At 47.8% G+C, this 26,130-nt stretch overlaps 1 long non-coding RNA gene across 1 annotated transcript; it reads right to left on the bottom strand.

The window, feature by feature from the left end:
- Positions 1-8,586: 8,586 nt before the first annotated feature.
- On the bottom strand, positions 8,587-13,983 carry LOC144141730 (uncharacterized). The gene is made up of 4 exons (XR_013316684.1): positions 13,706-13,983; positions 13,097-13,168; positions 12,941-13,030; positions 8,587-8,704 (listed from the first exon to the last, which is right to left on the bottom strand). It is a non-coding gene; the product is annotated as an uncharacterized LOC144141730 (long non-coding RNA).
- Positions 13,984-26,130: the final 12,147 nt, after the last annotated feature.

The following is a 26,130-nucleotide window of genomic DNA, read 5'->3' as shown; positions in this document are numbered from 1 at the left end:
TATAATGCTGAAGAACTCCTGGTGCTTTTGTGAACACCTTCATAACTAAACAGTTCTTGAGGCGTGCATTTGGTTCACAAAGCGTCGCAGAAACAGCGTTTTTCGTTCAACGCTCAGCCATCAGCCCTCTGTGGCGTAGTACGTGCACAATTTTAAGTGCTTTATAGACATGTATAAATGGCGACAGCCTGCGTTAAAATGTGTACATTGTCCACGTTACTTATACCGTGATGCGATGTATACGTATTGTTAGCCTACTGCGACGCATTTCACACCGCACGGAGCATGCTAGGCATGCAATTATATGCTTGAAAATTCGTTTGTGTTTTTCGTCTCGTGAAGGCTATCAATTTTCACAAGCAATTGCACAACCTCTTTGCAGGAAACGGTTGACAGCGTGCCATTCGGATGCAGAACGAAACAAAACTTCGACAACTAACTCTACCACGCGATATCTGCCTTACCGTCTATGTACTCATATTGAAATGAAATTCTTATTTCAAATTATGCATTGCAGTGTTGGAAAATTCCGCAATGTTACCTTTCTTTGAGTTGTGTTTTGTCAATAAATTCAAGTTCACCGAGTGATTCGCCTTCTCCTGCTACTCCCCCAGTGGCCGTTTTGCTGTTTTCCAGCCGTGTTAGCGTTCAGGAGAAAAGACCGCTGGGAAACAAGCCGACTTATTACTACTCGCTAATTAGCTGTGCGGCACTGGTCCTTCACTATACGGAAGTGGTTTTATATCATGTGGGTATCAAAAAGCGTCGCAGTATATTTTATTGGCTGTGAAAAGGCTTGTTGTCAAGAGAACGCAGTCAATGAAGCAGCGTCTTTTTGTGTTCTCTGCAAACAGCAGCGCAGAAAATATGTTATCAAAGGTTATGCACAGATATCGCATGCGCTCATGGCCCGCGGAGAGAAACAAGTTTAGCCGAAACTAACGTGTTAAAGCGGCTAATATCTCGCCTATAGACCTTATGCAAAAGTGCCGCCATCTACCGGAAGAAAAACGAAACGAGCACGCGACGCTATCTTGGGGGATGGCGGTCGCGGGATTGCTTGGTACGGAGCGTGTGAGGGGCTTTTTAGGCTTGGCGATCCTTTTATATCAGATTTAAGCGCAGCCAAATGAGCTGCGAGTGATCTGTGGACCTTCCTCTGTTGCCCACATTTGCGGGCGACTTCGTAAATGCGCATTATCCATCGAAAAAGTAGTCAGGGAGGCACCAGCAGGGAAGCTGTTGGGGGCTGTCGCATTTCTTCTCCTTTTTTTGGCTTTGAGAACGCAAACATTAAAAGCACAACCGTGTTGGTTCGCATCCTTCGGGTTTCTCAGGAGGTCATTCCTGAAACGCTTCGAAACTTTCGGGCTGTCCTGAGGTTGAAATTGGGGAGGGGGGGGGCACTCTCGATATAGCTATACGCTAAGGATCCTCTGGGATGCAGAGGAAACCTGCAAAAAAAAATCACTTAACAAAATAAGTTGCTCACCTGACATTTTTTAACAGCGGAGCCGTTGTAGCTGGCCGTAATGTGTAGCGCGTAACGTGTGTGGCGTGTAATGCGTTAAACATTGCCAATAAATTACCAATAAATTGCTAATGAATAATTAAATGACCGATAAATTGCCAAGCGCTGGTGAGCGCGTGCCTCGCGGCAACCGCCGAGCGTCCCCAGCACACGCAAAGGCAAAAAAAACTGCGAAAACCCTAAAGAGCGGGAAAAGGCCGAGCGCTCGTGAGCGCGTGCCTCGCGGTGGCCGCTGAGCGTCCTTTGCTAGCGCCGTGGCCAACAAAACTGCGTGCACACTACCGCTTAGAAAATTCCGCTCGAGAAATTTGATATTGGGAAAATAGGCTACGGTGGAACAGCAAGCGACGAGCGGTAAATAACCGATACACTGAATTACTAGTACGTTACTTGCGTTACTCGTTGCACTACTCGTTGCACTGCGCATTGCACTCTCGCGGATCCCTTATTTCCTGTAACGTTTAGCAAACGAAAGAATGCGTAGTACTTCCATAAAAGCCTACCGAACGTCCAGAATAAAGAGAAAACGCTGGCGCGCAAAGCACGAACGGCAGACTCAAAACTCTACCCGCACCATAAAGTACGAGCTGACTGATGCAGTGCGCCTTAACTACCAGCAGGGAGGAGTGCTCCGCGGCAAATACAGGGCTAGAAAATAGCTCACTTCGGGACATTTTTAGTCCTGCACATATTATTCGTTTCGTGACTATGCATGCGATCTAGCTATAATATTATTGCGCAAAGGTAAGTCGACACCCGCAAGCGACTTCTCTCAGGGCTCGAGTCATGCTTCCGTTGAGAAATAAAAAAAAAGATGTGTACGCTATTTCCGTGGTCGTCCTCGTATCATCTTTGTGCACAGCACGTTACACGGCAGTATTTGGGTATCTTTGACAACAATAAATTCCGACGTGCGCGTCGCTAACCCCGGGCTATCATGTACAGAGCGGTATCCGGAGATCCGGGAATCCCCCAACATGGCGGAAGCGCACGTGGTTCCCGCAAGAGGGCGCCAGTTTTTGCATAAGGTCTATTTGTGCCAGCCTCAGCGGAACCTAGATGTCCGTTTATAGGTGTATTACCATTTTCCAGAGCAAATAAGAGCGATCGAGGGTGCCGAGTTTGTGTGAGGTTTTCCTGGGACTGGCCAGTGGCGATGGCGCGCACCGCCCAAGCCACGGAGGAACACAAAGTTGGCCGAAACCGTTACGAAATGACCGGCACTCCAGTAGCGCATGCCATGCGCATGCGTCGGCTGCCGCATGGCAGACCTGCTTGCGTTGATGCGTGGTACAGTGGGACTGCAACGGTTGCAACATGTGTACAATGACAATGAGTGAAGAACGGTGCTGCGTCAACACTTCAAACGCCAGCAGCGCCCGTAAACATTAGCATTTACTCCGTTACTTTAACGTTTCACTGCGGTTTTCTTTATTGCTCACGTAACGCGCCTCATGTTTACTAAAAGTATTGTGGGCCAGACTGGCGGAAACAGTTACCAGTTTGGATGCGGCGTGTATCTGCGTGTTTCCTCATATCCTCGGGTTGCATTTACTGTTGAACGAAGTGGAGTTATGCCAAGAGACGAAAAAAGCGTCAGTGCTGCTTCTTTACGTGCTCGTAACGGCTGTTGTTCTGTAACATCGTTCCTCACTGCGTCCGATAAACATACCGCTACGTTGCCCGTTGCTCTGGTAGGAGAAACGTTTACTGCCGTAATTCGTTGGTCGGAGTATTCTTGACATTTTTTGACTGCGTACGTTAGCCAGTGCTATTTAGAAAGTAGCTGGTGCGCGCATTTCTCGAGTCTGCATGCCCACTTACATTGTGGTGTTGCTTAGTTGTATATTGGCGGTTGTTGTACCTGTCGGCGGTCGTGAATCAGCTCGAGTTAGTCGCTCGCTATTTCCTCGCACGCACACGCTCTGCAACTTCGAAGAGTGTCCTTCTTTAGATTTATCGGTATTTTGTGCCTGCGTGTTAATTGCGGCGTTGTGTTGGTCTGCTGAGTAGCATAAATTAACTGTGATAATTAAACCGTGAATCTTTGACCTTGCCCGTTGCGTGCACTAAACGTAGAATGACCCGAGGAGAGCGTGAGAGTTAAATAACGCTATTCCGCCTAAAGTAGATGTGCATTGAAGGCGTTTGCGGTCACACTGCTTACGTTTATCTGTGATGTGTGTTAGGAAGTTGTTTCATGCTTCTTCGAGTGCCTTTGACGAATTCAAATGCTCTATTTACACTAGTCTTACTCTCCTTCCTGACCTGTAGAGAAATGGAACGGGCAGTGGTTATCTTAGCAGTAGCATTGTAACGAAACGTTCCTTTTGTGGACGTTCCTTTTGTGGAAACATGCGTACTTGTTTAGAAAGTGTGCAGCCACGCGCACTTGTTTAGAAAGTGTGCAGCCGTTTGTATGCTGTCAATGTCAGTGGGAACCTGTGACTTCAGAATAATTGCCCATAACGTTTACGTGCTTCCTATCAGGAGTTCTTACATCACGAAGTGCGTGTAAAAAATGACCCCTTCCTGCAATGTTATGCCGTCAGCGTCCGTGGTAGCCGGAGATGCGGAATCATTTACAAAGCGCTTAGGCACAAAGTAGTCGCATCATGATGTGCACCAAACATTAATGCATTTCTGGGCTTCCTTGAACTTCGAAAATATACTGTGAATAATACTTGACAGGTACTTTCCAAATATTTGGCTTTTACACCTATAGAGTTCGCACTGTGATACTGCGGCATTATGGGCACGTTAAATGTGGTTGCTGCGCAACAATACGGTGGCAACTGAACATTTTAATTTCCCGCTTTTCACACTCTCGTAGTACCAATAATACTCCCAAATACAGGTGGAGAATGAGCAATGCTTGCGTCTGATTTCTATAAGTGGCTAAATTAGTGTTAACTCCTCCTTTCTCATGGGAATTGTTTAGAACACTGAAAGTGACGTCTCCAACAAAATGGGGTATATTGATTTAAGTGAACATTATGCAACAGCCTAATTTAGCAGCAGTTAGCTCAACGTCTGGGCCGTACCAATACGCCACCAAGCAGGCCATACATATCAAGAGGAAAATATTGGAGTTGGAGCCACATCCATAAAAATAATTTTCTGCCACAGTGCATAGTTATTATTTTCTGTGACTGGCCATGTATTGCTTTGCTGTAGCATTACAATGTAAATACATTTCGAATGCATTTTACTAGTGCTAGGGCAAACATCTTTTACCTGTAAGTTATATTAGGCCAGCCTCACAGCAGCACTCTAGAAAGCACGTTATAGAGTACAGTACATTTTTTCAGTGATAAAACGTGTAAAATATAATGCTCAAAGTTTGTTACATTATGTGATTAATAAACGAAACTTCTAAATTATTAAAAATCTTATTTATATTCAGGCTACCGAGGCAGCAAAGCCGGACCCTTTCCAGAATCAGAACAATGTCGTTGATAGTTTTTGCATTAACCCTGATGAAATAACAATCATATACTTTTGACTGCTTATACGTGCGAATGCGGAGCCGTCACATTTTGTTTTAATCTATGGGATCCATTATTTGCAAAAGTGGGTCAGTCATGATTCTGTCCTCGATTACGAGAGTGTCTTCATCATCAGAGGGATATATGTCAGGATATATGTCCACCTGTTGTAACGGCTACGGGCGTTGTCGACTGCTGGTGCTTTTAGCTGAGGGGAGAAAAGGCTTCTTTTCTCGCGGCGCGCCGTTTTTGCGCACCCTTTTGCTTATTTCGACGGGTATTTCCCTGTGCAGCCGCATTTCAAAGCTGCCCTGTAGGTTGACAGTGCGGATTCCTTCGGAGTACAGGAAGCACCCACTGCAGTAAGCTGCACTTTGGGGCAATATTTCTCGCGCATTATATCAGCTTTTCCCCGCGTCTTTTTTTCTTTTAACACGAAAGTGTTTTACTCCCGTATACACTAACATTTTCCTGATGTCATATCCGTCACGGAAGTGACGCCAGTACAACGAAGCAAGCTGCCTGTAGAGGGTGCACCCCTGCACACAGGGCCTTCTTGCGGGGAAGCAACCTTTAGTACTGAAGAGTACGTTATACTTAGGGTTGTTTGTTTTCGGGTTTTTTATTTTAACACGAAAGTTTTTTAGGTCGGGATACACCAAGATTTCACTGATGTCATATCCGTCATGAAAATGACGCAAGTATACCTTTGCCGAAGCGACCCGCCAGCAGGACGTCGCTCGCCAAGCACAGCCACAGGACATCCGCCGACCCGCAAATCAAGCTCAGCTGCAGATTTCGCTGCACATTTCACTTTCGAGTTTTAGTGGTTCCTACGACAGAGGATCAACCACAGTTTTTTTTTCTGTTACTTTGACAGGACGAGTTGACCAACAATCATTGTTACCACTGCATTCGCTCTATCAGCCTTTTCAGCACTGAATTGTTTTACTTTGAGCGTAGAACGTTTTTCTCTGTGTTTTCCTCACGTTTTCGACCCTGTGAGCTTACAAACTGAGAATTGAGTTTGTGGTGCGACGAATTAGCGATTTACAGGCAAGAAAGCTATTTGGTTATCAGGTAATTAAAGCTTTATTTCCAACAAAAAGTGTTTTTGCTTGTTTTTCAAAAGTTTGGAAAGCACTGAGACTACATACAAAAACGAAAGAGGGCAGTACAAGTATTTTTATATTTACAGACATGTCATTAAACTAGGACTTGGTTCCTGCGGGTCACCCCGACGTCAGCCGGGTCGTCACGCCACCGCTTTCCTTTTTCTAGCTTCCAGCTGTAAAAAATCGCATGGTGATACCTATCGCAAGAGGCATCCTTGAATGACAATTTGCCCGGAAACTAGCTTGTTTGTTTTGTTTTATGTTTTGATGCGCTAGCGGAATTATGGATAATGTCCTAAATATAGGACACCGATTTCGAATTGGTTAGCGTAAACGTGCTTCACTGTGTTTCTAATTACGTGCTAATATTGCTCCTGCAGGTCTACAGCGGTGCGATAGTGTTCTCTCATTACCATCGTCATTATCCATCTCCTTTTCGTCGCTTTCTTCTCTCTACTTTTCTGACGTGTACAGACATAGAGAGAGAATAAAAAAATTAGCGGTGGCTTAGCTCGGCTATGCCAGGATATACGTAGCGTGAGCTAAGGTTCAGCTGGTTATTCTTAGGTTTCCTGGTTGTCTAGGATTAGCTGATTATCATGCTTACTGTTGCTAAAACAATTTCCAAACTAATCCAGTCCAGTCCAGTCCAGTCCAGTCCAGTTTAGTCCCTGCTTCTCGCACATGAGCAGCACGGCTCTCCAGGAGCCACGCGAAACGGCTATCAAGCGGCCCCGGCGCAGCGTCAGACTTAGCTACTGCGCAATGGAGGCGCACGGCTAGGCACGCGCCGGCGCCAGTGCGTCTGCCACGGCTATGACGTCACTCCTCTGCTAATCCGCAGACCGGCGAATGTGCAGACTCAATTCTCTTCACACCCGTACCCCAAGTGGATTGAACTTCAGTCCAAGGCAATCCCAATTTAATCCAATCCAATCCAATCAAAATCCAAGCCAATCCAATCCGATACAAACCACTCCAATTCTCCTCGCGCTTGCGCAGAAGGGCCCCATCACGGCCCACGCGAAACTGTCAAACCTCGGCCAGTGTAGCTTACGCTACAAAAATTTATTTAGCTACTCAAGTCCGAGCCACGACGTTATTATGCGTCCTCGTGAGAAGGGGGTGTTCCACGGTCCCCAACGATGGCGGGCTGGGCCGGGGTGCCGAGAGTGCTTGAATTTGGGCCGCCAAACGGGACCACAGGGCGTCCCGCGGATTCTCTGGGGTAGTGGCCCAGCCTGAATGAAATATCAGTGGGGAATGGTTGTAGGAAATAAATGTAGGTGACACGACTGAGGCTAGCCCAGTAGCACTCGTTAGCCGTACACTACACAATGGAGTAAACGTGCTTCTGCTACCTTTGTAATTAGGGTGCTCAAATTACTTTCGCAGGCCTCAGTACGTCTTGACTACACGTTCATAGGTCGAAAGCCACAACGCATTCATTAGAATCATCTTCTGTCAGCTAGAACCGAAGATCGGCATCGCGTTAGTGAGAGGTGTTAAACGCGAATTCCTGGTGCCCCAGGTTGGAGCCCGCGACCAAAAGTCTCTCGATTTTCTTTTCATTTTCGTATTCACTGGCGACTTTTGTAACCATTCTAGGCCACGATTTGCGAGACTTCTGCTTAATGGGCTATCAGCTTTACCATTGAAAATTCGGAAAAGAATCGGAAGGTTTCGCACTGTGTTCCACCTCCCACAAACAGAAACTTTTGTTTTGGATTGATTTTTTCTAACTCTCCTATGTTCCTTTCCTGGTATTGTTTTTTTTTTCTTAATTTTTGCTCCTTTACTGTTCTCTCTTGCTCTTTTGGGGGCCCGCAATTCCCCAATGAAACGCCAGGGTCGAATGACAACGTGCATCAGGATTTTGAAAATTTTGTGTCGCAAGGAAAGGATAGTCAATACAGCGTTAAATGTTCGGCACCAATTTGACATCTCCAGTTATTGATGCTCCAGAAACTCGGTAAAAACGTTCCGTCTTTTCCAGCCCTACAACAGATTCATTTTAATTAAGAAACTGCAAGTAGGTAACGATCGGAGAAAGCTATAGTAGTGCTTAATTTACACAGCAAAGTGAGTAGACATCATCCTTTGACCACCAGGTGTCGTGGCGTTATGAAAATTTTCCAGCTTTACGAATGCTTCGGGAGTCAATACCAGTGCACTGTGAAATCTTGGATCAGTTTAGAACTACACTAAGGAGACCTAAACAAATCTCACGAAATATGTTTAGTTACTCTTTTTTAAACAAAAGTAACAGTGATAAATCCCATTAGGCTAGCAAAGAAATTGTGAATAGCTGTTGTGTTGCCTTAAAGAACGGAACGTTTGTTTGTTACTGGCATAATTTTAACATTGTTCTGGTGGAAGAACTACGAACAAATGGGGTGGACTTACTAAGCAACTCAGCAAACTGTGTAAGGAACTTACCTTTGCTGTTGGAGTATGCCTTCCTCACTTTAGCCTCGTGTTCCCGCCAGTTTGCTGACATCCACGTGGGCCTCTAGATTATCGCTTGTTTGCAACAAAATCACAGTGTTGGTAATGATAGCGCCAGTCATCTGGAAATACGTATTGGATGCGTAATTGCGGTGTCATTACCTTCACTTGCCTTCACATTTCTTTTAAATGTTTTATATTTTGTCCGTTTACACATTTTCTATAATGTCTGGAACATTTGTCGCTTGAGGTGAGTGGTTTGTGTTTTTGATAACTTTTGTCAATATTCTATAAAATGCGCGGGTGTTGTACTCAAAAGAAATTGCTCCCAGTTGCAAGCAGATATGATGCATGATGCAAGCATACATGAACGTACAAATATAAAGTTATCGCAACGGCTAAACAACTTAACGGACGAGCCTCTTTCTGACCAAGGTGTTGCGAAAAATCTTTGACTTTGTGCTTCCCTGAACCAAGAAGTTGGAATGGGTTGTGCTTCTCATTGAAGGAAGGTTCGTAAACTGACTCCTACATGCGCTCTTATAGTAGGTTTCGCAACTAATGTGGTTTCTTTCTTATTTCACCATAGTTCAAATGATCCAGAACATTACGAAAATATAATACCCAATAAAAACACTCCTACAGTAACAAGATGCAGTATTTTTATACGTGCTCTTAAAGAAGCTTAGAAACGTGTGCGATGCTACAGGCCAGGCCTTCCACAAAGTATTGGTGGATTCCATGCACATGCAATGATGAGGCCTATTCTTCCGAATGCGCTAATTATGTTTATGATAGGCTTTCGAGAAACTAGGAAGCCCCCATGAGATGTGGCAGAAAATCAACTATAGTAATTTTTGTTCCGCTATGACATTTTTTTCTCTTGTCAAATGAAAGTAGTTCCATCAAAAATGATATTTGGGTATGAACGCTCCAACGGATGTGCTGTGTTGAGATTAATGGCAGTGGTACAAAGTTCTTCTTGAATGTCCTTTACCTGCTTAGTTGCGCGCTTCCATAGGCTGTAAAAGTCATCAAAATATAATTCTCTCAAATAGTTTTACAGCCAGCGATATAGAAACTAGTGGGTAATAAATTGTGGTTATCAGGTGTGATTATAGAACACTAACAACGCGTTTCTACGCCAATATTATTTTTGCAGAAACCACTGTGCGCCACAAAAAGCTGTCGGGATGCATCACATAAGGAGCCGGAATTTCTGGCTTCACTGGTGCTACCCTCGTACTGTGCCTTTAAAAGGCTGCCTAGTATTTGTTTGGACGCTTCTCTTGGTTCGCGAATTGTATATGGCTGCCAGGAAAGCAAATGGGCAGTCAAATTGTAACAAAACTCATGAACACCAAAGAAACGTTCGGTTTTCCATGTCTCATTCTCGCTTTCTTAACAGTGGCAGAACTCGCAGTTTGGCCACTCTTCATTTTCGTATTTTGTATTTAGGTGCGGCAACAAAATAGTTCACCTGCTGTCATGCGACAAAAAATTCCTCAGAAACTTCAATCTGGTTACGGGTTCTGGAAGGAAATGCTTTGCGATTATAAAAGACATCTTTACGGCTGCATCGTATTTGCGTCGCTTTCTTCGCTTTCGTTTATTAGTCTTTGGACACAAATTACTCCGGCTTCCAATTTATAGGGGAGTGCCCCCAGATTCAGATCTCTCAGCTACGTGCTCCGGTTCTCCTCACGTGCCGCCACGTGCAAATGTTACGGCGGATGAATCAGGCTAGTGCTAGTTCAATCCTGGCTGGGTGCCAGCTTTGTTCTTTAGTTAGCACACCTGGCTACTGCCATGGCGACCCGTGCTCAAATCCTACATGACACCAAGAAATACCAAGAAATTACCGAGCGCTCGTGAGCGCGGGACTCGTGGCGACCACCGAGCGTCCCCGGCACGCTCAGCGGCTTTAGCGAAACAAAAACTGGCAAAAAACCCCGAGCAGCGAGAAAGTGCCGAATGCTCATGAGCGCGTGCTTCGCGGCTTCCGCCTAGCGAAAACTGGCGGAAACACCGAGGAGCACCTCGCATTGTCTAGCAACCAACAACACCACAGCTGGCGCAACACCTGTTCACGGGACCTCGAGGCCACTCAAGGAACATCACGCATGCGCCGTGCCCGTACACGCCACCGCTGCACCCCAGCTGTCGTCAGGAGCTACCGCACATGAAATGCTTGGCATGAGGAACACGACGGTATCGATGCCTGTGACAATGACTTCTACTAGCGCACTGCAAAGCGATGACGGAACACGTAAATAGACAATTTCGAACTTGTACAAATGTGTGGTGATGTGTCCATCAGTGCTCACGTAGAAAGAAATCCTGGAGCTTCGCTATGGTTCAAGCCTTGCGCGACTTAGTGTAAGCTTGATCAGTTTGTTGTTACCATTCGCTTTGATGCCGGGGACGACGACTACGGTCCCGTTGCCCGTTTCATAAGATACCTGAGGTGTTTACCTTGAAAAAGCTGGGGTCCTTCTCAATATGAAAGTTCAAAGCACGCGTCCTTCCTAATGACCATTTCCCGTGCCGTGACGTCGTTTGCGATCCTCGAGGCTGAAACTGTTATTACAGCCAAAATGTCAGCACGTCGAGGTCAAACACCTGTAAATTTGTAGTGGCAGTGTCCTCGTTGGAATGCAACGCCATTATCATCATCATAAACTTTTACCTGCCTTCATCATCAGGGGTGCCTGGCCTGAAGCATCAACGCAGCTGGTACGCGCCACATTAGATATCCAGCATGACTGCGCGCCTGGACGGTCGCATTTCATCGCCGCTCATAGTTGTGGCTGGGACTGCGCATCCACAATATTTGTAGAAGGCCACAGAGCCTCCGCTCCTTCCTACAAATTTAACTGGATAAGTATATGTTAGAGGCAAATGGAAGAAATGCGTTTTATTTTACCTCACTGCAGATAACTTGATAGTCAATCGACCGTCTAGCCCCACAACCATCGCTCTTTCGGTATTATTACTTTTCTGAGGTTTAAGGCCTTCGTGCAAGATGCTCATCTTCAACTGCTGCATAACTCCATAAAAATGCTTCCTTCAATGTCCCCACGGAAACACTTCGCCCTTGGGTAGGATATATACTTTATATGTCTTTTTGCACTTTCAGAGGTTTTTTTAAGGAGATTTGCGAAGCTTTACGTAAGCTTTTATGACACACCTGTGGCCTCAATTTCAACGGTGTTTTTAGTAACAGAATACACGAAAAAACGCATTTTAGTTCACACTTAACAATCTGTCGTGACTACGAAATGTATAAAATCCTACTACTTGGTCATTACCAGGGCGGGCACCAACCAGCCATATATATATATATATATATATATATATATATATATATATATATATATATATATATATATATATATATATAAAGCAGGATGCCGCAGCATTGTTGGTTCGTGCAGAGCATTGCCAGTAAAACATTTTTCTGGCCCATTGGCCCATACTGTATAACATTCAACTACGCTGGCACGTCAAGACTTAAGTAAGCAGCACTAAGGCTAACACCAGTTGATGTATTCAAGCTACGTGCCCGTTTCACCTCGGCGGTGTTATAATGTGCCGGAAAAATTGGCGTGAGTGAAAAATCCTCTAGAGGCAACATTTCAGCGATCACTCCAACCCACAAATCCTACGGTGCTGCCCTAATATGCGGTGTGCGAGCCGGCGCCGAAAGTATCCACCAGTCGAAAAGTTTTCAGCGGTGCAAGCAAGGCGTGATAACGCTATAGTGTTCCACACCTAATAGAAAGTTGAAGCACCCACCAAGTTTTTTTTTTGGCGTTGGCGGCCAGTTTCAGTGCCAGTATCAACATCTGAGAGACTGGCCTTTGAAGAGTTTTGCAGCAGGTGCAGTCGTATTGCGCTGAACGTACCAGATGAACGTAACCAGAGAGGGAAAGTGTTACCGCGTGAGCTGATATTTTTTTGAGAAGTTATGGCAACCATAACACAACTTAAAGTTACTTATTTAGGAGCACATAGAAAATAGAAGGCAAATCAACAACAAGTAAAATTACGCCTGTGCTATCGTCTGTCCAGTGGTTCGCTGAAACCTTTCTTATAGAGTAAGATTGACCAAAGCGTTAAGCTTCATTAATGCTAATTCTAAATATTTACCTTCATTTCCACGCATGAGAAGTTTTATTTAGAAAAGAGGTTGGTTTCTTTCCTTGTGTCGGTACATACTTTTGGTAACGTAGTGCTTTACTGATCACTACTGTGCTAGTTATATACTCCAGTATTGTCTGCTGCGCTGATGCAAACGTCCCTGTTAAATGTCGCCGTCGTTTTAGCTTTGGTATATTGTCGAGCGGTATACTTACGGTAACCAAAAGATGGTTGTCGAGAGAGAAGAATGCGCCCCCGCAAAGTCTCATGGAGTCGGGATTTATGCTGTCATGCAGGAACTGAACCTGGGTGAAGAAACGTGGAAGGGCGTATTTCATGTGCACATTTCACAATTTTTAGCTTTGGCTTACTTGAGGTTCGAAGCATGGCGAGTCTTCTTGGGACAGGTTAACTTGTTTGATGGCATTCTTGAGCTCTTGCGCCTTGTTTAAAATGGTACCAGGAAGAAGCAAACATCGCCGTTTTTGGCACAAAAACGTATTGCAATCGCTTCATTCGGAATGGACTTTTATGACATTTATCCTGGTGTGCTGTACATACGCCTGGATATTCGCTTGCAGCAAGACCACGAAAATGGTTTAGTAATACTTTTGCACCAAAACAACTTGGCTTTCACTCATTCTAACTACTCGGCCTAACGCTATACTGAGTACCGCATCAACCATGTCTAAGACAGCTAACTAAAGTGTAGGCATTGTATATTATAGTTTCTTCAGCTTTTGAAAGCTTCGGTATTGCTAACTGGCAAGAATGCGATTCGCAATTATAAAATAAAGTGCTTAAATATTTGCGAAAACATTATCTTTTAAGACTCAGATCAATGCGAAGAAAGTAATGGCAGGACAAATTCTTCTTAAAATAATAACAGCAGAAAAACGCACGCAAAACAGAGGGATTCTCTGCCTGTCTTTACCTTTATAGCACCAATTAGTTGTGTAAATATAAATACAAAGGCTTACCTGATTCACCAAAGCCTGACTCATCGAAGCAAGGTCCACGAAGCCGATTAGGCAGTAGAGGGAGTAGCAAAGGGTAACTTTCACTACTGGATGTTGAAGGCCATTGGTTAAAACGGCGTAGACTGTTATGCACAGGAGAAAGATAAGACAGCCGGCGCATGAGATAACAGCCGGATGCCAGACGCTGTCAATCAATCGTATGAGTCCTCTGATCTTGGACACATTCACTCTTATCTTTTCGATCTTGCCACATAGCTGTACACCACGTTGTCTTTCTGCTGATGCTGCTGCTTTGTCAAAGGCTCTGACGAGGACAAAAACCTGATGATGCATATAGTCGGCTAGGACATCAGAGACTCGAGTCAAGACGACGACCATCATTGAATCGTAAACGAAGAAACCAAGGACGGCGAGGATAGCCCACACTGTTATGAGGGCACGCCATCTCTCTCCGTAATCTTGGACAACGTAGCTCAAGTAACACTCAGTGGCAGCGACAAAGGTCCCCACACCAACTACAAGGACTGAGATTCTCCGTGCGGTGCCCAAAATCGTTCGATTACGATTGCCAGCATTAGTGGGAGGAACGTAGGAAGCTGATTCCTCGTACGCGGATGCTTCTTGCAAAAATTGTAGAATCTTGGAAGTTCCCAGGACCGCACAAAATGAGTTAGCGAGAGTTTTTACAATTATTATGCTGTGAATAATGAAAATTAGTGATTTAGTGAAGGAGCGAACAGATCCCGACGTGAGAAACGCCCTGCTTCCTATGAACGAACATCCAAAAGAAATTCCGACAGAAGTCCACGCCATTGGACAGAAGATGTAAAGACTAGCAAATTTGACCCTGGCTTTCGCAAGAGACCGGTCGTAGAAACCTTCAATGAACAGAATGCCAAAAACTCTAAAAATAAGGCCGTATTTCCAGAAATGTCCCACCATATGAGAGTATGGCCTAAACGTAGTCTTTCGCGTTTGCTGAGACCATGACTGCATCAAATCGTTTTCGAGCACGGTCCTCTGCCTCCTGAAACAAAGAAATAATTCTAGTTAGATGAGCTTACGTGGGACTATATCTGCGTGTAGAATATGTACACAAAGAATTAAAGTAAAAATAGGTTTTCTTCAAGAAAGATGTTACTTTAAACAGCCTGCAGCAGGGTTCCGAAGAAGTGTTAGGAAGAGTGCTACTTTTGAGCTACTCCGGTAGGTTACAGGCAAAAATGACGGTTTGGGCTTTTTTTTTTCTTTTTCTACGCCTGCGGAGAACAATTCAAACTAAAAGGTACCTTCAGTTCTTAGCGGGTCTTCAGCTGACAATTTTGGTTAACGCTATTGTTCGTTGAATACTTTATTGTACTTGGTTATCGACATACGATGAGTGACTAAGCGTAAAAAATAAAACCGCCTGCCGCTGTACCAACTCATTGCTAGATGTTTAGAATGGCATTGATAGCAAAATCTTAGTGTGGAGTATGTGTAAGCATTAATTTGACTCTTAACGTTTACGGAAAATTTCGTTTCTTCTTTTGTGCCAGAATGTATGTTGTTCCCTTCCTCCACGCTCAACGCTGCGCCATTTTTTCGACACTCACGTCTGCGCTATATTAGCATAAACGGGTAAGAAATTAAGGAAAATTTACTCACAAATTGCTTGCCTCAAGCCGCGATTACCTATACTCATCATTTCCTTCCTCAATTGTATAAACTTACATTTATTTTTAGTAAAACCCCGTCAGCAAGACCACAGGCTATCTCTGATGCAGTCCACGTGCACAAACGGTAAAACCGTATCTTCTCAGAACGGCTAGGTTACCTCAGCGGTTAGAAGCAAATTCTGCCTTTTCTGCTTGGCTCTCCTTTGGGGTCACTACTATGGAAACACTGACGCCATGCGCTACTTATAGCCAACGTCATTCACGAGATATATTGTAGCTAGGCGCATGATCTATCGTCAAAAGTCTGAGCCTAGAGCGAAGGCTTCTGTGCTTGTTGTCATTATCCTTTGACAAATTGTTCTGTAGCCTTGATAGAATCCGTGGTGGCGTTCAGTTTGGAGTACATGCGTGCTGGTGTGACAACGTGAGCGTGTCGGTCTTGGAATAATGTTTAGACCCCCCGTTTTGTGGTCGGGCTGATCACAATACTACAAAAACACATTCGTATTTTGTGCATATATTTTCAAATTGGTTGGCCTCAGAAAGCACATTGACCGCTGTCGAAGGTATAACACCAACGCACGGTCCATAACGATCGAAAGACTGCCTGTAACGATTTTGTTTTTATGGTCCCCGTTCTTGCCATGCATGAGTCACTCATGTCAGTTGTTGTGGCGTGAGAAGATGAATAACCCTTATAACAAATGTTGTGTTGTAATTAGGGAAACGCATTCTGTATATTCTGTATTGCTGCTCGAGAACCAGCCGATTTGTTAAGATATATCTTCGTAATGAATAAACAAAGGCAGAATGGGTCGAGCTTTTCAGCGATGGTGAACGCGTACTATTCCCAAGATGAAATATGTACCAGCGCGGAAGTCACCAAATACACATGCACAGAAACTAATTCAGGCAACTGAGTTGGCTGTTTCTCAGGATCGAACAATAGTGAATAGAAGAAACTCTGTATAGGAGACAGTATGCGTGTAGTACCACAAAAGACAAGAAATACATACAACAGACCCACAAGACAAAGGATGGGCACGGGTAAGCTTCGGCTAAAATGAGAAACAGTTTAAGTAAATGAAAAAAGTCACAGTACGTGTTTCTCACTGACGCGGGTTCGTAGCACCGCTGGTCCTCGGAGAACCGTCGTTCCGGGCCGGCATCGCGCCACCAGTGAACATCTCGGGACTCCCGATTGTGCAACGTTCTCCGAGCTTCTCCCGCCGGCGTCGAAGCGAATACAGCTTTATTAGAGGCGCGGGTGCTTTCTATGGTGGCCCGACGAGGCGACTGGCTTCCAGGGGACAAGACCTACGAGTTCCCGTTTTGGATGACCACTGACACTACAGTGACCTAGAATACCAAGTATTCTAGTTCACTATAACTGACACGTAGAACGGGTCTGAACGCCCGAACGTCATGCGTCGACGTCACACTCCCCACTGACTCTCTTTTGCACTATCCATGGGATCGCCTTCGTCGCCGGGTCGCGGCCGCTGGCAACTCCTTATTGGCCTCCTCACGGCGTGCGCTCGTGTCGTTACCAAGAGCGCTCGGCGCAATAGCCCGGGGTCCACCTGCATTGAGTCGTTTGCTTTCTTTTTAGCCGGCGTGCTCTTCTGTGGTTGGTCTTTGTTTTGCGTTTTCTTCGCATGAAACTGTTACGGTGTCTCAATGCGTGAGGGTCACTTCCTCAGCTTTGAAAGCATACGTGTGGGCAGGTAGGTGGGCATCTGTGCCTGTGGGAGTTTGTAATACGTCCATGAACTGGATAATGATGATGAAACAACATTTATTGAGCCCAAAAGATTTGGTGGTTCCCACATGCACCAGACGGGGGTGGTTCCCTATTCACGGGACCCATTTGTCGCCAACAACTCCTGGCCCCTGGCCGCCAGGGCAAGCTGGGTCGGCAGGGCGGGGCTGGACAGCAAGGTCTCCCATCGCTCAAGGAGGGGGGGTGGGGAAGTGGATGTAGGATAGGGGGTAGGACCACAGAAGCTCAACGGCTCGTCCCGGTGCCGCCTTCTTGTTCAAAATCGCAAATGCCGCGGAGGAAACGCATCCCCTTCTGTAGTTGCTGTACGCAGTCTTGGAGTCCGTGACCACGGCCTCGACTCACGGTTGAACGACCGCCAGAGCCACAGCCACCTATTCTGCCGTCACGGGATCTCTCGTCCTCGTCGACGCTGTGACGATCAGTCGGTCGTGCCTCGTAACGACTGCCGCCGCCCGGTTGCTGCCTTTCCTAAGCGAGGCGTCCGCGTATAGAACCCGGAGATTCTCCTCAAGCTGTAGGGCCAGGGCCTTGGCCCGCGCATCGCGCCTCCGGTCATCCTTACCCGGGGTCATGTTCCGGGATAGGGGCTTGGTTTCGATTGCCTCCTTCCACCTCTCAGATAGGGGCGCCATCGTGGGTATCGGTACGATCCGCCATCCCAGCTTGCGCAGGACGGCGCGTCCGTGTTCTGTGCTACTTAGTCTGACGCGTTGATTAGAGAGGTGAGCTTCAACCAGCTCGTCCACCGTGTTGTGGACGCCCATGTCCTGCAGTCGTTGGGTCTACGAGTATATGGGAATGCCCAGAGCTTGCTTCGTTGCCTTGCGAATGAGCGTGTCGAGGGTGTTTCTCAGCGTCCTCGTCAGCTGGAGATACGGGACCGAGTGGGTGACCCTCGACACGACAAACGCCCACACCAGGCGGATGGCGTCGTCCTCTTTGCGGCCTCTGTTTCTGTTCGACCCCCGGCGTAACATGCCGAGTATCTGTTCCGTGATCTGTTTCTGTTCGACACCCGGCGTAACATGCCGAGTATCTGTTCCGTGATGCTTTTGATTTTAACGACGGCGGCGTGCGCTTTCCCGTTGTTCTGCAGGAGCAGGTCCAGTATCCTACACTTCTGCGTCGGCTTGATCTCTATGTCATCGATTCTGACCGTGACGGCCGGTTGGGGTGCCTTCTTTGGTCTGCCCGGCTGTATGAGTAAATGTTCTGATTTCTGCAGTGCGCAGCTCAACCCGCACGACTTTGCGCACTCGTGCACGGTTGTGGCCTCACGCTGCAAGGAATCCTCGATCCACCCGTCGGAGCCGGCTTTCGACGTCCACGCCGTGATGTCATCGGCATAAAGGGCGTGGTAAATGCCGTCTATTTGCTCGAGTAAATAAGGTAAGGGGAGGAGAGCCAGGTTGAAGAGCAGGGGAGGCAAGGCAGACCCCTGAGGGGTGCCCCGCTCGCCGAGCTCGATGGGATCCGACTTCTCCCCTCCTACTGTGATGGTGGTTGTTCTGTTGGTCAAAAAGTCTTTCACGTAACCGAAGGTTCTCTGGCCGCACTTTGTCTTTTTCAAATTCGACAGCACGCTCGCGTGCGTCACGTTGTCGAAGACACCTTTCAGGTCGAGAGCGAGGTTCACCCGCGGACCGTGCCTCGGGGCTTTTTTCACCACCAGCTCGTAAAGCTGCACCATTACGTCTTGGGTACTCAGATTTTTGCGAAAGCCGAACATCGTCGCGGGCATTTGCCCCGTGTCTTCGAGATGCCCCTGCAACCGACGTAGCATCATGCGCTCCATGACTTTTCCTACGCAGGACGGGAGGAATATGGGACGCATGTTGTTGATCGAGGGGGCCTTTCCGGGCTTCGGGATGAGTCGCACATCGCTTCCTTCCACTCGCGCGGCAACCGCGAGCTCTCCCAGCCTTCGTAACTTGTAAGTTATGGCATCCTTGCAGGTGTGCTTCTCTTGTTGCTCTCGTCTGTAGAAGCCCACAGTTCCGCCATGGTAAACGGTCTGTCGAGGTCTTCGTTCTCGGGTCCTTCGTACTCCTCCGGGATCGGGTGTACGCCCTTCTCGGTCTTCAGGTATTTGTCCGCGGGGGCCTTGAGTAGCCTGCGTCCGTCGCCATTGTACAAGTTATAGCATCTTGGTGAGGGTGCGGTTGGTCGCCGTTTTGCTGCTCGTCGGGTCGATGAGGTGGCGCAGGAGCTTCCACGTCTTCCCCACGGACAGCTGACGTTGCAGACCGTCGCACATCTTGAGCCAATTTTCCTTGCTTAACTTAGCCGCGTATTCGGAGATTTGCTTGTTAAGCAAGGCGATGCGTGTGGCGTGTTTTCTGTTGTGTCGCTGACGCTTCTACCTTCGAGTTAGCGAGTGACGGGCCGCCCACATATGGACAGCCTGATGTCAACGAACAGCGTCTGCGTCGTCGTCGCTATTTCCTAAGTGAACTTTTAAAAGGCCTGCTTCTGGTTACGTGCCCATTCCTCGTAAGACTGTGTCCTGTACTCTTGCCCGGCGTCTTCGGCCATGGCGTCTTCGTCTTCCCGGGTGAAAATTCTCATCTTGTCCCAGTCGGTGATCCGCGCCTTGCCCAGCTCGGCTCGGAAACGGGGACCGCGGACGGTGATGCTGATGATGCTTTGGTCCGACCCCAGGTCGACACGACGCTTCGAGCGACCCGCCTAGCCACGACAGGTTAGGCGTGGTGTCCCTGGCCACGCTGTTGCCTCTTCTCGTAGTGACTCCCGGTTCGTTAAGTAGGACCAGGTCTTGGTCTTCCATTGTTCGCATCAGGGCTTTTCCTCTCTTGGACAAAATTTTTTAACCCCATAGTGTGTGTGGGGCGTTAAAATCACCGAGGATCAGAAGCGGCCTGGTCCCCGCCAACCTCTTCGCCTCCTGCCCGTTGCCGTCGAAGTCGTACTGCCTCTTCGACGACCTGCAGTACACACTCATCACGAATATATTTATTGTGCTGCCAATTTCCCGTGCGTGGACTTCTACCAGTGTGTGCTCGCACCCGCTCTGCGCCGTGACGTGCTGGGTTGCCGCCACGTTGCTGCGGACGAGAACGGCTGTCCCCGTTTCCGGGGGGTCAGTGTACGTGATGTATCCCGGGAGTCGCGGCTTCCCGTTCGTTTCTTGCTGTGCAATGATGGCAGGCGGTTCTTCCTGTCCGCTGATGTGTAAAATGAGCTCCAAATGATGGATGCCCCTACAGTTCCATTGATAGATGCCGGTGGACTCGCTGCCGTCCACTGGCTTGTGACGCTGCTTACTTGGGTTCTGTGCCATCCTTGTTGCTAATGTCTAGTCGACCGCGCCTCTTCGTGATCGCGTCTTTGATCCTCTCGGCGCGTTCCTTCTTCAGGGACGCAAAGCGGGCTCGAACCTTTATGGCAGCAACCTCCGTTGCTAGACTGGTGGTTCACTTCTAGCGTCTTGAGGCGATCTTCTATCCTTCCTAACGCTGCCAGAATGGCCATCAGGGTATCCCCTTGAGGCTTGCTCCTCCGTTTTCGGTGTTTCAACGGCCGCCTTGCTAACCGAGGCCTCTTCGGCGTCCATCGCCTCCTGGGTGCTTTTTCTGTTTCCCTCTCTGCTCGCTACCGGCATCGCTCTCTTCGTGCTAATGGCGGGGGGAGATCACCTCCGTGGCACCTTGCGCGGACCTTCAGCGACGTTTGCCATCACCGTCGGGCCCTCCTGTGGTCCCGCTTCAGTCCAGCCTGCGCTGCCCGCCAACTTCTCTATCTTGGACATAAGTGCCGTGATTTCGACATTCTGCTCCTGAATGTGAGCGTCCTCGATCTCGATAATTTACTTGAGTTCTGTCACTTCGCCACCGTCCTTTTGAAGGCGCGGGGTCGACTGGGGAGGGAGAAGGGGGGAATTCGGAGTCGGGGACTCGAGCCCCGGGAGACCCGCTAGCCCAGCCCACCTTGTTGCCGGTGTTCCCTCGCTGGTCTCCGGATCCGTCCCTCGATCTCGAACCGCTCCTCGCCTTCGACGTCGCTCTGCCCGCCGCCTACCGGCGCCGGTTGCCGCCAGCACCGCCGCCGCCGCCGTTCCTTGCGGACTTCGACCTGCGCAGCTCCGCAGCCTAGATTGCGACGGGGAGTGGTTCTGATGGCGGCCGTCACCGCTCCGGGCCGGCGTCTGCGAACTTTCTCGGCACTGCGACCAGCTGCTACGGTAGGGTCCGCCTGCAGGACCTCTCTTGTCTCGGCTTCTTCCTCTTTCGTAGGCTTCTTGATCGGAATGCTTCTTCTCCCACCGGCATCGACGAACGACGTAGGGGGTCTTAAATCTCGCCTTGCAGGCCTTGGCTGCTGTGAGTTGATTGCCTCCACACAGGCTACACTTGGGGTCGCACGTATGGTGGGCCGTCAGCCCGGGGGTTCCACAAACCCGGAAACGCGTGTTCGAAGGGTCTGGGCACACGTCCATGCGGTGGACCAGCCGTCCGCATGCGTAGCACACGTCTATCTGCTTTCTGTGCAACGTACACTACATCAGTAGGTTGTCGTACCTGATGTAACGAGGCACCTTCTTTCCTGCGAAGGCAATCCCCACCGACCGGGTCTTGCCAATGAGGTCGGCCTGCAGCGCCGTCGGGTTGAATTCGTGGACAACGTTCTCTTGGATTTCTTGAGGTGTGTCCTCCAGCGAGATATCTCGTACCACCCCCTTCACAGTGCCGTGAGGGGCTGCTTCGTAGGTACTGACCTCGTGGGTCGTGCCACGTACGCCGATCCGCTCTACGGCAGCATACCAGTCGGCGTTCTCCCTCTTGGAAGTGCTCACCACCACGATGTTCTGCTGCGAGTTCAGACAAACGACGTCTTTTCTCGATTCGATTGCGGGGATCTGGGCCGCCACCGTTAGAGCTCGGGAGAGCTCCACTCGGGTAACGTTGCTGACGCGGATGCCTCCGCGCGGGCGCACGATGATGTTCATAGCTTCCCGCGGCAGGTCTGGCATACGCGTGCCTTTCAACAGCTTGCCCTTATTTATACGTTTCTCCTTGGGATGATATGCCACTCTGTCGCGGGCCCCCTCTCCCGAGCCGCGGCTGCCGCTGTTGCTCAGGCCGGTGACGTCATCCGTGTTCTCGGCGCCTTCTCTACTGTTTCGAAGTGTGGGCGTAAGGCTGAGCTTGCCTTCGCCCGCCCGCCGGACTCTTTCAACGGCAGTCTTCCAGCCTTGCGATCGCGTGCACTGGGCCGGCAAAATTTTGATGCCGTCCACTTCCACTAGCATGGCGGTAGCCATTTTAGGTCAATGTCCGCACACGTGAACATCGAAATCACTCGATATCCCGCCGGCGAACTTCTCGATCTCGGGCTAGGCCTAGTGCCGCCCCGGCCGACGCCGTAGTCGTGTTTAGGCTTAGCGGCGTGCTCTCCTCGTGGGTGCGAAAAAGTCTCTCAAAATCGTCGAAAATGGGCCCCTACCTCAAGATTTAGGTTCCCGATGATCCTCGCAACTTCATGTATCACGTCGATACACTCTCATAAGCGTGCGACTCAATTAACCGCTACAATGGGTGAGAAAAGAGCGGAGCGATGCGAACATGCGAACATGACAAAATGGCGCTCGCACGTGACACCTCCATGAACTGGAAGTTCATTGTGTTTGTAGGTGTTGAATTGGGGGTGTGATGGCACAATCAAATTGCAAGTGGGAATTTAACAGTGAAGACCGAACGCTAGCCATGAGCGTCATTGTCGTTGGCCAATCTGTTGCAGAGGATATGCGTAAATTGTTAATTGGTATGTTGACGCCGTAGCCAAATTTAAACTTGGGAAAAGGGTGGACATGAGCTTCAGGAAGCTGCTGCCATCGTCATAGGCTAATCCTATTGAGTGGGCATGCTGGGATTGGATAGACGTGATGAAGAAGGTGAAACCAACAGTAGAGCTGACACGGTGCCAATATCCTCGAAGGCATTATCATCAGTATCATCGTCAATTTCTTCGTTCTTTTTTGATTTACCGTTCTTCGTGAATTTATGGTTCTTAGTGTAGCCGGAGTAGTGGTTTGTTGCGTAACCACATTATGTTCGTTTTTTCTTGTGACTATTTTTTCTCGTTTTGCTCTTTGCCGTTGTTTGCAAATAAATTGTGCGTATATTTATACAACTGCACGCCTGTTATGAACGTTAAACCAAGCAGTTTAAACACTCTTTAAGTCTCGATGTAAAGCAAGTTCTGCTGTGTATTCTTGTTTTTATACTTCTTTCACTGATATATTCCTATACCTGTCTTAAGTATTGTGTTTGACTTGGAACCCCCTCCCCCATTGCTTCCTTTACTAGTCTCCAGCTTGTACCACCTTCGTGTAATGCCACCACCACGAAGCCCTTCGGATATAAAAATAAGTGAATAAATCCTGGTACAGTTTGCCTTCATTGCAGCGCTTGCAGCAAATTGCGAGGAAGAGAAGTTGAACCAAAACAGGAGAGATAAGGTGTTCGTGCGTTATCCACCTGCCGCTTTGTCCGCTCCTGCCTGGACTACCCGTTTCCGGACACGCGTTCGCAACCAAATGGGAATTGTTGAATTGCGCTGAGCTTCTCACGGCTTCTGTATGCGTTTATGGTCAGTATACCGGACTGGCTAGGCTGTTAGGCCGTCGCTCCGAATGAAACAGACAGAGAGAGAGGCTCTATAATCTATACCTTTAAAATGAAGTGTCCGACTGACTGACTGACTGACTCATCAACACCCAGCGAAAACTGCTACATCTAGAGACTTGAAATGTCCGGAGTACATTTGCGGCATGGCGTAGCGCTGAGGGAAACTTTAGGAACTTGCACTCCTAACAGAGGGAAAGGAACAAATTGTGTTTTCCGAAATTCCTGATTACCTCCTTCACCCGTTCCCATTTTCAGGCGTTTTTTGCTGATATATGTAGCCCTTAAGAATATCTAAAAAGTAGTTTTTGGATTTCTCCCTAACAACACTGTCGAGGTGATTCCACGTTCCGGAAAAAAATTACTGCCACCTCCCCTCGCGGGAACCCCTGTGTAGATGCGACGCATAGGGGGTTCCGTTGTTGTTTCCGTTGGGTTGATTCTCCCATCGCGTGAAACGTGCCGTGAACCCCCTGCCGCGGCTATGACGCAACGTGGCACGACTATGACGCAACACAATCCAACACAATCCACTTTAATCCAATCCAATCCAATACAAGCCAAGCCAAGCCAAGCCAATCCAATCCAATCAAATCCGATCCAATGCCCCTCGCGAGAGAGTGTTCGCTATCGGAGAGGAGAGGGGGTGAGCGGCGGAGAGCGCAGCTCGCGCGGCGAGGAGATTGGGGGAGGGGTGTGGACGGACAACGACAACGCCGTATGGAGGGACAAGGCGAGTGAATGAGATGCCGTCGCATCTGAAATTGCTTTTCCCAAAGATTCTCAAATAAAGTTTTGACCGATTCCTTCATCCAGCTGATTTTGCTAGCAGATGTTACATAATGGCCCACCCGGGCACCGCCGGGTACTACCGCTAGTAAAGAATAAAACGCAGGCAGTTTTGCCGACAAGAGTTCGCACACATGATAGCCTGGGGGAAAGGAGAGGGGAAAGGTAGTTGATGTAAGAAGAAGTTGAGTCGTGGAATAAAAAAAATTATAATGCAGTCCTGCTTCAGGACATTGAGTAACACGTTTTTGCAATGTAGAAAAGGATGCGCTGTAATAGGTACAACAATGTCCTCGGGAACTCAAATAACGCGGAGAGGGTTTTGCGCTGAGTGGGGGTAGAGAGTCATGTACTAGATACTAGGCTCAGTGATAATGGTCTTCGTGGTGGATCAATTTATTTTCAGCTAAAATGGCACCTTGATTTTGACGATGTTTCGGGCTACACCCTGCCAATGTGAATTTTCATGACAAGCTCTGCCCGCTCATTTGGTCTAAGCGTACCATGGGACGCCGCTTCTGCCGACAAATGACCTCAGCGATGCCGACGCATAAAAACACACAAAAACAAAATGCCGCCTGAGACCTCCTCTAACGACCTGTGACTACGTCATTTTCTCTTCCCGCCCGCGTCAAAACTGTCCCCTTATTTTGACTCTGGTCAAGACCTTTCACCAATTTGTTTTGTTCAGTTGCGCGATCTTCACACGAAGGTAGCTACTACGTTTGATCGACATTTTCAGTTTCATTATTCACCACTTGCATTTTTTTTACAAATAGTATTAAAGGTTTACCGAAAACTTGTTTTTTTTTTTTGTTCTTACTACAGCTGAATCGCAGCCGTGGAACTGAGCAAACGGAAACAGACTATTGAGAAGGCATCAACATTCCAATTTCAGCACAAACATTCCAAGTGCAGCTGCCTTCGGTTGGTTTTTTTTTTCGCTTATGATACACGGTCTGACGTGTACAGGCCACATTGCAGGCCATATATTACGATACTGATACTTTTTGGGTGATATATAAATGCAGACAGATGCAATCTACATATTACCGGAGTATGAAAAAAACATTGAGGGTAAGGTACAGCCTCAAATAAGTCTTGGCTGGCTTTAACATCGCAGTACATTCATTTAGAACACGCTACCGTGTGACGTGGTTGTTAGTGTTGGTTGAATGCCACGTCCTCGGGAAACAGAGGAGCAGAATTTTTTCCGTTTCCCCTGTAATTGTTTTATTATGTCTTTTATCATTTTTCAGTCGAAGTTTTCATTAAGTTGCCTGAACGCCAGGACAGAAACTGTTCAGCAGATAACTCCGACGTCGCATAGGTCAAATTTCACAACAAGCTGAGCACTTATCTTATACCTTAGCGAAATTTAGTGTAGCATATTCAGATACACTCATTAGATATGAAACTCCAGTTAACCGTGAAAATATTCCCTAATTGTGGATGTCACGCTTGAAAAGCCTTGAGTAATTGCGGTTCGTACAACATGGGTTTGACTTTGACTTTAATAACCTCATGCTGCGGCAAAAAGAATTGACT

The sequence above is a fragment of the Haemaphysalis longicornis genome, unplaced genomic scaffold (genome assembly GCF_048455015.1).
Source record: "Haemaphysalis longicornis isolate Haplotype H1 unplaced genomic scaffold, Haemaphysalis longicornis Haplotype H1 scaffold_6, whole genome shotgun sequence".
Lineage (NCBI taxonomy): Eukaryota > Metazoa > Arthropoda > Arachnida > Ixodida > Ixodidae > Haemaphysalis > Haemaphysalis longicornis.
Note: the sequence above shows the minus strand (reverse complement) of the source record. Positions and strands in the feature narration are given on the sequence as shown.